This window comes from Podarcis raffonei, chromosome 12 (genome assembly GCF_027172205.1).
Source record: "Podarcis raffonei isolate rPodRaf1 chromosome 12, rPodRaf1.pri, whole genome shotgun sequence".
NCBI lineage: Eukaryota > Metazoa > Chordata > Lepidosauria > Squamata > Lacertidae > Podarcis > Podarcis raffonei.
The window spans coordinates 41,313,445-41,326,554 of NC_070613.1; the positions used below are offsets into that span (position 1 = coordinate 41,313,445).

General features: G+C 45.3%; 1 protein-coding gene across 3 annotated transcripts in view; it reads right to left on the minus strand.

The window, feature by feature from the left end:
- THRB (thyroid hormone receptor beta) overlaps nucleotides 1-13,110 on the minus strand; it is a 179,263-nt gene that overhangs the window by 149,597 nt on the left and 16,556 nt on the right. For 2 of the 3 annotated variants that reach the window (XM_053409989.1, XM_053409987.1), the window contains exon 1: nucleotides 6,994-7,137. The exons of the other annotated variant lie outside the window; for it this stretch is intronic. The gene's annotated coding sequence lies outside the window, so the exon portion shown is untranslated. Of the gene's footprint in view, nucleotides 1-6,993; nucleotides 7,138-13,110 lie in introns of those variants that run through there. 3 annotated transcript variants of the gene reach the window in all.

Below are 13,110 nucleotides of genomic sequence, written 5' to 3' on the forward strand. Positions count from 1 at the left end.
GTATAACCAAATCAGTAATTTCTGATATAACTGTAAAAACTACTTTGGAAATTCATTATTCCAAAAATGAAACCTTCCTCTGGTTGTAAATATTAAGATGATACCAGCAAGAATGAGTCTTGTAAAAAAATTATTTAAATCAAGTCTTACTGACTAGTGATGGAAATCGTGATTGAAATCAATTTGATTCAAATCAAATCCACCCTGGTAAGTCTAGAGCAAGAGTGAGGACTCTCAAACCTTGGGAGGCACAAATGCAGGCATAGACAAATTCAGCACTCCAGATGTTTTGGGACTACAACTCCCATCATCCCTAGCTAACAGGACCAATGGTCAGGGATGATGGGAGTTGTAGTCCCAAAACAACTGGAGGGGCAAGTTTGCCTATGCCTGCCCAATGCAACCCTCAAGACCTTGCTATATTGTCATCTAACTACACCCCTCTCCCTGAATTACGCCTCTCCCCAGGCTCTACTTCACACCCTCCTTGGGTACTTTTCCCTTCCTGGAATTGGGACAACGCCTACTGCTTGGATGGAGACAGGTGTAGAAACCTCTTGATGGGATCAAACCAGTATGTAAATAACTCAATATATAAAGATTAGCATTTGTCACTGTGATCAGGAAACCTTGAGATGGTGTGCCTGGAGTTATACTAACTAAACAGTGCATAACATAGCAATTTGGGCAGAATTAGGCACTTTTCAGTAAACAACTCTTATCTTGATTTTCCCATGCAGCAACGCAGCTAAGTAATATCATTGTTATTTGTGTAAGATCATGTAAGAGCTGGTGTGGTAGCATTTACAAATTGAGGAACTTTGCCTGCTTAGACCAGGGATCAATTCCCCAGTCAATAAAAACACTATACATCCTATTATTGCCATCCCTTTAAAAATCATGAAGAAAACTTCTAGTACATGCAACTTGGATAAAATGCTCGTTTGCATCACACCTCTACAAAATATCAGAAACAAGAAGCTGGGGCTTCCAGTGTTAAGAAATATCTGCAACCCACAAAGTTCCTTGTCCTTTGCCATCGTTTCTAGCCTCTACTACATCTCCACTCGCTGAAGCCAACGTCTTGTGTGTTTATTCCTTTTCTCTGTAAACCACTGAAATGTCCAAAGTTTGCAATCCCATCTCCTTTTCCCCAATGGAATCAACATAGCACAACATCATTATCTTTTGATTCAGCCAGTGAAGAATGCAAAGTGGTGAGGATGTCCACATGGGGAGGGCAGTAGCAAGAAATATTTGATGTCAACCATGATGCATGAAGTTCACATCAACACACATCAAATGACAGCTGCTAAATACAAGCTACTCCGGAATATGTCCATAAGAATCAATGGAACAGTTAAGGAATAAATAGACTGCAGCCCAAAAGGACAAAACAAAGTTGGAGTTGATGATCTCCGGCCAGATACTAGTGGAAAGGCCATCATACCACAAAAACCATGACTGAAACTGGCTCTCAGTAACTCTGACCAAGTAGACTCCAAATGCTGCACAAACTATGGAGACTCAACTATATTTTTCCCAACATCTTTCCCAGACTGTATTTGAGGAGGCTTCTTGCCAGGAAGTTGACGGCCTGATCTCCAAAATCTTCTAACCACAGGATCAGACCTACCCTGAGGAATCTTGTTTTGCTGTGGTCCATTAAATACTTGCTTTGTGGCTAAATAAAAGACACAGTGTCTGATGTTGCCAGTCAGGCACCTTTAAGTCCCAAGTAAACGTTTTAAAAAGTGTGTTTAACACACCGTATATTATCACAGTCATTTCCTCTTCCTGGTATCGGTTCTGAACCCAACGTGTCTGACTTTAAGACCATGCCTTGATCAGTGAAACCATCCCAATGACTAGGGATGAAATTACAACATTTTTTCCATAGAATTTCTATACCAATAAAAGAACTGTTAGCAGTATCTTTTATTTTAATACACACCCACATACACATCCCGAAGGAAAGATGGAGAATGTTCAATGTTATCTTTGTGGGCTATTGGGAGACCCACACTGGAATTTGAGCATAAATATATCCAGTTAAAACGATGAACAAAGCTGCCCCCCAACATATCTTGGCATATATTTGCTTAACTCATCATTATCTGATCATCTAAATCATTGGTTCCCAATTAGGTAAGTATGTGGGCCCCATGTTTTTACAAAAGCGAAGCCGTGGACTGCCTACTTTATAAAATTTTGACATCTCTATGGTAGTTTTTGTTATGTGGATTTCAGTCTACAAATCAAACTTATGCCCCTTTGATTCCAATATTCTATTGACTAGATGCAGGGCAATGGTTTCACTGCAAGATACTCAGAAAGGCACATCTCCCCTTCAGACTCCACCTCATTTAAGTCATTGTTTCATCGCAAGGAACTATAGTTTTTCGAGTTAGGGATTTCTTAGCATAGTATTGGCAGCGCCCATAGCAAGTGACATTACTCTGGGGAAAATCATAATTAAAATGGTATAAAGCTGATATAAGTATAGTAACATCAATATATCCAAAGATATACCAGTGGGGCTTATTGCGAGCTCAAAATGACAGGCCTTATCAACATTGCAAGCATTATACCCTATTTACTCGAATCTAATGCTCCCCATTTTGGGCCAAATTAAGTTGCAAAAATAAAGGTACGCATTAGATTCAAGGGCACATTTACATTCACCAGCAAATACTTTTTTTTGGTTTCAAGGTTCTGAAAACTTAGGTGCACATTAGATTCGATGGCACATTAGACTCAAGTAAATACGGTATCAGTTTTATACCACTTTAACTGTCATGGTTTTTCCCCAAGGAACCCTGAAAATGGTGGTTTGGTGAGCATGCTAAGATTCTTCTCAAAATTCCTAGCCGTTCTAAGTTTGCAGTGTAGGTATTCAGATGAAGGAAATGTTTGCTGCTAAAGCCAATGACATTTATACATTAAAGGAGTGGAAATTACACCCCACCTTTCCCTTCCAAAAGGAGTTGGTCAAAGCGGTTAACATGGGAAAAAACAAACAGAAAAATAAGCTGTCATTAAAATGATAACATAATCAACCGAAAACAAAAGCAGCATCAAAAATGGTGCAGAGAGCCAAAGTTAAGAGTAGATAAATTAGATTAAACTTAGCAACAACAGACAGAATCAAAGGTTTACTTAAAGGGTAATGTCTTCAAACACCAGCTGAATACAACTAGAGGGGGAGATAATTGGTCAGAAGATTCCTAACCACTAGACCGGCTGGCTAGAGGGACCGAGGACTGTGCTGAGGTGCCTGCTCACCAGCGGAGAAGAGTTCCACCAGCAGGGCGAACACCTCCACAAAAGTTATGTAGGCTTATCTCAAGAGCTGCCTGTGTTTCCTGTTGGCCAGAGATGGTGTCAGACCCAGGAACGTGGTGTTCCATTGCTGGAGTTGGGACAGATGTAGCCTTCAATCTGCTGGTTCCGTGGTTTCATCATTCTCCCTGATCAGAGCTAGCATAATCCTGCCCCGCACTGAAACCAATGGTGAAAACCTGGAGGAAGGTAAGGTTCAGAAGTGAAGCAATGTGTCTCTCCACCTCCTGCCCTAGCTAGAACAAATACTGGGCTCATCTTATGTTCTTCTGCAACCAGGATGTTCAAAGTGGAGGAAGACCCACCGACTTGGACCAATCAGCCCCACTTAAGAATTTACTCTATGCTTTTGGGACACTGCCATGGGGCGAGGGGAAGGATTTTCGTACACTGCCACCAACAATGCCTCCAAAGGCAGTGGCACGTTCAGGAAGGATGAAGCAGCAAATTTTAAAGGCCAGGTGGATCCACACAGGAGAAACAGGAAGCCCTTCAGGACACCTGGTCCAAGCTGGTTCAGGCCTTAAGTAACCGGTGACGTACTGGCCAGGGAAGAAAGTGTCCTTGAGCCTGTCTCGAGTCCTTTCCCTCACCCCTGAATTACTCACCGGCTGCACAGCATATCTGAGAAAGGTGGGACTCAAAGTATCTGAGAAGGAGTGCCTTTCGAGAAGAGGCCGTTGCTTCTTAGAAAGCAAGCAGCAGCTAGACAGATCTTATCAGGAGAATGATTCATCGCAGATGGCCCAACTTCTGCAACCACCACCAAGAAAAGCATCGGATGGGGACTGTCATGAACTTGGTATTGCTACTGCTTCTGTGCTATTTGTAATCAAAAGTCAGAACAAGGATGGGGAAACTGTGGCCCTCCAAACACTGCCACATTACAACTCCGATCTTCCCTGAGCATTCTGTTGGGGCTGATGGAAGTTGAGGTTCCTCAGTCTCTGGTGAGACCATAGATTACCCATCCTTGGGTAGGCTACTCCCAGACTGGATTAATTTTGGCCAGCAGCTATCTCTCCATCTAACCCAGGGTGGTCCAACCTTCCTTACCAAGCAGGCCTCAATAGTACTTCGACACAGAACCTGTGGGCAGCCCACTGCCTTGTTGCAAGGTTGTGAGGCCAAAATTTAACACACACTGCCAGCCCTCGCTGCCCTGCCAAGGAGCTAAGGATGTGTGAGACTCTGTGGTGGTCATGTGGGTGGTAAAAGCTTTCTGGGAAATGATATATAATGAGCTGAAAAAAATGTTTAAGATAGCTTTTGTTAAAAAACCAGAGGCTTTTTGGTTAGGCATTATAGGTGTGGAACTACCAGAAGAAAATAAACAACTGTTTATGTAGTCAACGACAGCAGCAAGGATGCTTCTTGCCCAGAGGTGGAAAGAAGAAGCAGTACAGACCGCAGAAGAGTGGCAGAACAAGCTGATGGAATATGCAGAAATGGCAAGACTGATGGGAAAGATCAGATATCAGGATGACCAAGTATTCTTAAAGGACTGGAACAACTTTCTAACATATTTGAGAGACCACTGTAAACAGCTGGAATCATTGGCAGGAATACGACGACACTTGCAAAGTAACGTGGATTTTGGATGCTATGATTATAAAATAGATAGATTACAGTAAAAGATGCAGGAATAAACTTAGAATTTGAACCCTTGGAGGGAAGGAAGGAGATCTCAAGGTTCAAAAGATGTTTGAAAATGTTATGTTTATGGTGTACAACTTTTATATAAAACTAATAAAATTTTATTTTTTAAAAAAAAGTTGAATAAATTATACCAGAAACTTCAAAACAAAAACAAAAAAGGATGTGCGAGGCTCTGGCAGGGTCCTAGATCCCTCCTGTCTTCGTCTCAAAGCTGGGAAAGCGATGACTAGGTTTTCGGAAGGAGGCTGCAGGCCTAACTAGGACCCTGTCCAAGCCTCACGCCTCCTTCCCAAAGCCCAGCACCTCACTCACCTGGCTTTGGGAAGGCAGCACAAGGGCTGTGCAGGTGGGCATCAAATGTTGCCAAGGGCCACCCAAAAAAGGCCTAGAGGGCTGTGTGCACGCTGGACCACAGTGATACCCTATCTCGCTGTTTTCTTTTGAGACTGGAATATTTATTTCTTCTGTTTATATCCCATCTTTCCTCATAAGAGCACAAGGCAATGTGCAGTGGTCCCCCAACCCTCCAAGGTAGCTTAGACTGAGAGAAAATGGCGGAGCCAACCTCACCCAATGAGCTTCATGGCTGAAGAGGTTCCCTACCTCCCACCCCAGGTCTTCAAACTACAGTTTCTTTATTACTATGTTGGCTATCCTGGGTTGAAGGGGGGGGATAAATGTAATAAAGAAGCAATGCATTATTTTATTGATATTTATAAGCTGCCTGGGGGGGACCTTGTTGAAAGGTGAGATATAAACATTCATAACTAATAATAAATAAACTGTGAATATTTCTGAGTCTGCTTTTCCCTAAGAAGCACTTTTTAAACTGAAGAATTTTTCTGTTTTTGTCTTGTATTTTTATGCTGCGAACTGCCATCAGATCTATGGATGAAGGATGCTAAACAATTATAATAAATAAAAATAAATATTACTAATAATAGATTTGGGTTTCCCCCTACTCTTTTTAAAAAACTTGTTAATTAGTGCAAACTTTTTTTTTTAGTACAGCATTTCTCTTTGTTTATTTGGCACTGCTGCAGAAATAAATCTTGCAAAGGGATGCCTTTTCCAAAGGAGGCAATTCTGAAGCGCTGCAACTGACAAGCACGAAAAGGGAGCCACCCACCTTCCGCAGGGAGGCGTCTCTCCCGCACCCACCACCCCGAAGCCGCCCGGCAGGCAGGCAGGCAGCAGCGCAGCCGGGGTCCCCGCACTCCAGCCCGCGTCTCCGCGCGCCTCTCCCTCCAGGATCCGCGCTCACACAACTTACTCATCATGGAAACTTCCACCCGCTCCGTGCATCGCGCCCGCACCAACTATGCCAGAGACCTTTCTTTTAAAAAACACAGATTTTTGTCAACAACTGAGCATACGCCGCGCGGAGCCATCAAGCCCTTAATAATAATAATAAAACGGGGAGGAGGGAGGGAAATGTATTTTTAATTGCAAAAAATAAATAATCCAAAAGCCCTGTGATGAAATATTCTGCTCCATCCAACGAGCGCCAGTCTGGAAAACCCCGTTCGGCTGCTTGAAGGGAGGGGGGTCCGGATTTAAACGCACACACATATACATACATATATATATGTATGTATATGTATGTACACACACATTCTGCAGCTACCCCCCCATCTTTCCAATGATAAAGACTAAAATGCAGAGAGATCGAGGCTCCCCTTCCTCGGTAAACAATCGCAAGGCGTTGCGTGGGAAGCGCGACCGCGGAAAACCTTCGGGGAAAGGAGAGGGAAAAAGACAACAGCACAACCCACCCGGGCGAGAGCGATGCGCTTCAGACGATCGAAGCCAAGCGGGTGCTAAAAATACCCAACATCTGGCAGCGCGGCCAAGTCCAGCTGTGAACTCCTGCCCCAGAAGTCCGGGTCAGGAGGGGATCCGTCGGGTGGATCCCCCTCCTCCTCCAACAACAACAACTCCGGATTGCTTTGCGAAAAGGAAAAGGGGGAAAAAGCCCGGGCACTCACTCACCGCGAGCAAATCCGTCGCGGGTCTCCTCTCGCCTGCGCGTCCTGCCCCGGCTGGGGCTCCTGCCCGTCGAGGGCGCGCTGCTGCTGACGCCGCCGCCGCCGATGGGGGAAGTCCTGCCGCCTCCTCGGCCCGGGCTCCTTCTCCTCCTCCTTCGCCGCCTTCTTCTCCCCACCTGAGTCCGCCCCAGCCCCACTGCCTTCCCCAGCCGGTTTGTCTGTCTCGGCGCTGGTGACCTGGTTTCCCCCTCTCTCCACGCGCCCCACCGGGAGCCGGAGGCGCGGCGGCGGCGGCGAGGAGGAGGACTCAGCTCCCGTCCGCCCGCCCCACGATCGCCTCGCCGGGGGTGGGGAGGCAGGCGACGCCCGCGCGCAACGGGGGGAAACGGGCGCAGCCAGCCAGGCGCGCGTCACGCGTGGATCTGCCCCTGGGGACGCGCAGCAGGCCAGCCCACGGGGAAACTGGCCTCTGGGGCTAAGCCAGGGCTGCCCACCTTTAGGAGCGGGGAGAATCGGCACCCCCGGGGGTCATCTAGACCAACCCCCGGTGGCTTATCCAATAGGAAACGGGCGGCTTTAATTGCTGCGCCAGGAGCCCCGGAGAGGGTCCGGCTGCCCTCACTCCTCTGGGGCTGTGTGCTTCATATCTGCCCCCCTGGCTGGCAAAGGAAGGCGGGGAGAGATGCCTTTCCCAAGGAAGGAAGCCGGCCCAGGAATCCTGGAAGGATCCTGGGCTTGAGATCTTCCCACCACCACCAACCAGTGCCAGACTGGGCCAAGGCGAGGCTTCCCATGTGGCGCTGCTGGCGCAGCACTTCCGCAACTCTCCCAAGGGAACCTGGGCCGCTCTCCAGGGGGAAGGTTTATACTGGATTGCGCTTTTTAAAAATTTATTTAATGCAATAAGACGAATCTCCCACGCACGCCCCGGGAAATTTTGGAGGGGTGGGGCAGGGTGGGGCAAGAGCTTAGATGCAGGTCCTTATCTATTTCTTATTATGGGATTTTTAGCAAACGACAAAAATAATCTGCCGGCAAAGGTAGATCCCACCTTTGACATAAGCGTCTCCCAGAAAACTGCCACCACATTTCGCAGGAAACCAGTTTTTATAAAGATGAAGGGAGCACAATCTGCACAGACACCCATATATGCTAATTTTACGTTCTTCAGCTTTGTCAGAGAGATTTTTTATTTTTAACTGATTTTATAAAATAAGGAACATTTCAAATGCACTGGAAAACTGCAGTAATTTAGCAATTCTTTCTTTCAATGGTTAAAAAGCAGTTCAGGTTTAGAACTGAGTTTTAAAAACACTTTCCAGTTTAAAAGTGATTCTGAGCTTTTCCTTGGTGTTGACAATTTTTTAAAAAATAAATAAATAAACTACCAGCTGAAATCGCAGTTAAATTGCTCTGGGCCTGATTTCCTAAATATTCTGTGATAGTTGACAACACCCTTCGCCTTCCTGGTTACCCTCCAGCTGCTGCCAGACTCCCATCAGTCCCCATCAAGCACAGCTGATGGGAGTTGTATTCCAGCAACATCTGAAGAGCACCAGGTGTGCCAAGCCCAGCTTACAGGTAGCTTTATAAGTTGGCGTTACTGCCTTTCTTATTTGAAACAGGTGGCAATGCAAAATACAAATGACAGGATACCTCTCCAGTTTTTGCTTTAATGAAAATAATTACGTTGCTAATTAAAATATGCCCGCAAGGTAACATTCCCAGCTGTGTTCAGGATGTCACAAAGCACAGGGCCTTAAGACTTGCAACTGAATTACTTTCTATTCTTCTTTTTGTATTTTTAAGAGTTAAGCGAGTTCCACCTTACCTCTCTCTGTGTTGAGGACTAAGAGATGACTCACATACGGCCTGAAATGTCTGTTATAAAAGTGTCCACAAAGTTGTGCATTCTCCCCCATTAAAGGTAAAGGTAAAGGGACCCCTGACCATTAGGTCCAGTAGTGACCGACTCTGGGGTTGTGGCGCTCATCTCGCTTTACTGGCCGAGGGAGCCGGCATACAGCTTCCGGGTCATGACTAAGCTGCTTCCGACAAACCAGAGCAGCGCACGGAAACCCCGTTTACCTTCCCGCCGGAGCGGTACCTATTTATCTACTTGCATTTTGACATGCTTTCGAACTGCTAGGTTGGCAGGAGCAGGGACCGAGCAACGGGAGCTCACCCCGTCGCGGGGATTTGAACCGTCGACCTTCTGATCGGCAAGTCCTAGGCTCTGTGGTTTAACCCACAGCGCCACCCGCGTCCCCTTCTCCCCCATTATAGATCTATATAATCTTTAACATGACCTAGACCTCCAAACACCAACACAACTGAGGTCCGCTTTACATTAAGGCAGCAGTGCTGCACATGCCTCCATATTTGGGAATAACCCCGACAGACTGTCTTGCACATAAGCATGTGTAGGACTGGGCTATAAGGCAGGAAGCTGTGTGCAGTTCTGAAGCCTGCCTCTCTGGAAGGTAATCTGAGCCTGCCTTTTGCAAACCTACAGTCTGCCTTAAACTTTGGCTTCGTTGTTAGTTAATAACGTTAATTTTTTCTCACATCTTCCTCAGCTGGAGTGCAACATTTCCATGTGTCCCATGTATAAACTACATGCCCAGGTCACAAGCGCTTCCTCTCATGCCCTGAATTAACCAGCTGGAAACAGTGGCAGGTGCAATTCACTGCCATGTCGGAAAACAAAACAAGGCAAGTGTACATGCAAATGGCACAGCTGTTAGGATGCTTCTCAGGAGCAGGGATCTATACACATAAAAAGCTCAATCCCATACAGTGGTACCTCGGGTTACATATGCTTCAGGTTATTTACGCTTCAGGTTACAGACTCCGCTAACCCAGAAATATTACCTAGAGTTAAGAACTTTGCTTCAGGATGAGAACAGTAATCGTGTGGCGGCAGTGGGAGGCCCCATTAGCTGAAGTGATGCTTCAGGTTAAGAACAGTTTCAGGTTAAGAACGGACCTCCAGAACGAATTAAGTACTTAACCTGAGGTACCACTGTATTTGGGGGCTACTTTTTTTGGGAAGCTACTATTTGGGACGCAGGTGGCGCTGTGGTCTAAACCACTGAGCCTCTTGGGCTTGCTGATGGGAAGGTCTGCGGTTCGAATCCCCATAATGGGGTGAGCTCCTGTTGCTCGGTCCCTGCTCCTGCCCTCAACCTAGCAGTTCGAAAGCACGTCAAAGTGCAAGTAGATAAACAGGTACCACTCCGGCAGGAAGGTAAACAGCATTTCCGTGCACTGCTCTGGTTTCGCCAGAAGCGGCTTAGTCATGCTCAACACGTGACCCGGAAAAACTGTCTGCGGACAAACGTGGGCTCCCTTGGCCAGTAAAGCAAGATGAGTGCCACGACCCCAGAGTCGTCCACGACTGAACTTAAGTGTCAGGGGTCCTTTACCTTTACTTTTCCAGATAGCTTGAGGGTTACAGGGGGGTCAGTAAGCCAACCATATGAATGACCAATGGTGAAAAAATTTGTCGAAGAAAGAACCAGATAATGCAAAATTCCTGGCAAGAGAAATTGATGAACTATGCTGAGATGGCGACATTAACCGGAAAAATTCGGAACCAGCAGGACCAGACTTTCCTAAAGGAATGGAAGAAGCTTTCGACGTATTTGGAAAGCAACTGTAACCAATTAACATCGCTTGTAGGGTTAAAAGAAGGAGTAATAGAAGGAGTAATATATAAATTATTGTGAAAATAATTAAGAATAGGTGTGAAGATTTGAATTTATAGGAATAACTGTAGTAACAAAATGCATAATTAGAAAGGATTTTAGAAAACCATCAGTTGAGGTTGAAGGAAGTCTTAGGCTGCGATAGCCAAAGACTTTGAAATGATGTTTAAAAGGATGATATGCTGGAAAAGTATGTGTAAAAACCAATTTTTAAAAAAATTATTTAAAAAAAAAAGATAATTCAAAATTCTGCCAGCAACCCTCCAGTGTCTTTTTCTGGCTGAGAACATACATTTTGTCTTCCCTATTATACTTCCTGACATAGGAATTACCCCTAGTTTTGCTGGTTCCCCCGGCATCACTGTGACAATCCAGCCACAGAATATAACTTTCGTAGGGCTACTGCTACATGGGCATGGCTGGAGGGTGCAGGGGGACAATTGCCCCCCCTTTAAGTAAGTAAGTATACTTAACTGACCAATTGTGTCACAGATAACTTGGTTCTGCCCCACCAACACAAAGCCCTCCCCCCCATGAAGCCCATGTGCTGCCATGGCGGACCCATTAGCCTGTTCTGTTCTGGACATGCTTCTGTTCTGGACATGCTCAGAGCTGTTTCCTTGAAGGCCACACCACCACACAGCTCGTAGCACTTTGAGGGAATTGTGGAGGTTTGCTATTCTTGTTTATCTTTAGGTTTTAAAAAATGGTTTCTGTATGTATGCACGTGTTTGACAGGCCACTGTGAGGACGGAATGATGGACCTTTGACCTGATCAAAGTGGGACTCCTATGTTCTTATGCAAACCGTTTGGCGCAACTGCAGAACTGGATTGTCAACCAGTTGCTGCGGTTGGCTCAATACTGACTGTAAGATCTGCTGTTCACATAAAGGATACCTGTTATGGAATCTTCTTATTAAGTGTCAACAGAGGTTCCTCATTCGGGAGGCAGGTGCACTCTGCGCATGCTTATGCCACTGATTTCTGAGGTCCTAGTTCCTAACCATGCCTCCCCTGCACAAATCAGAGGGTGCTGAGGTTTGAGAGAAGGAGTTCGTTATACTAATAGTTAAACCCCTTAGGCTGCATCACTCTTTGATCTGGTAGAATATTGCCTGTATTATTTTCCTTCTCAGTAAGTCAAATTGTCTTTACACTTTTTAAAAATAAAGCTCATCAGAGGATCTGGAGACCTCATTTAAAATTCCTCCACTGGTGTTGTGCATTATTCGTATACTTTCAACCAAAGGAGCAGCCAGTTAGCCTTGACTTAGAAAGAAACCATAGGCAAGCAGCACTTTAAAAGGCTAGCAAACATATCTATCTACAGTGGTACCTCAGGTTACAGACGCTTCAGGTTACAGACTCCGCTAACCCAGGAATAGTACCTCGGGTTAAGAACTTTACCTCAGGATGAGAACAGAAATTGTGCTCCTGCGGTGCGGCAGCAGCAGGAGGCCCCATTAGCTAAAGTGGTACCTCAGGTTAAGAACAGTTTCAGGTTAAGAACAGACCTCCGGAACGAATTAAGTTCTTAACCCGAGGTACCACTGTATCTGTGTCTGTCTGTCTGTCTTTCTGTCTGTCTATCTATCATCTATCTATATCATCTATCTATCTATCTATCTATCTATCTATCTATCATCTATCTATCTATCTATCTATCTATCTATCTATCTATCTATCATCTATCTATCTATCTATCTATCATCTATCTATCTATCATCTATCTATCTATCTATCTATCTATCTATCTATCTATCATCTATCTATCTATCTATCTATCATCTATCTATCTATCATCTATCTATCTTTATGATGCTGCAGTGTTTTCACTAACATTACACCATGGTCTTCTTTACAGGATTGTCGCGAGGATAAAGACTATAACATACTCAGGCAAACTTAAAATGCTATTACAAAAGTAGGATGGTGCAGAGGATACTTCAGGTGAGAATTCAGTGTGCGGAGCCTATGCAGTAGGTGAGTGTAAACTGTGGCAGACTTGGGGCTTTAAAATTTCATCAGCACCCTGGGCCTCGCCAAAATTTGGCACCCAAAGTTCTTCGCTTTGTGCCCTTGTACAAGTAAAAGAAACATACTAAATTATACCACTCTCTAGGGCAGCCTTTCTCAACCTGTGGCTCCCCAGATGTTGTTGAACTACAACTCCCATCACCCCTAGCTAGCAAGGCCAGAGCTCAGGGATGATGGGAGTTATAGTCCAACAACATCTGGGGAGCCACAGGTTGAGAACCGCTGCTCTAGGGCATTGAGTTTTTTCCAGTGCAAACTGAATTCCCCCCCGATGCTTTTCCAATTCAATTTTTTCTGCAAAACCCAAAGCACTGCTCCAGGGGCATGTGTGGTGAATTCCTGGGACATGCATCCAGGAAGAAAAACACACTGT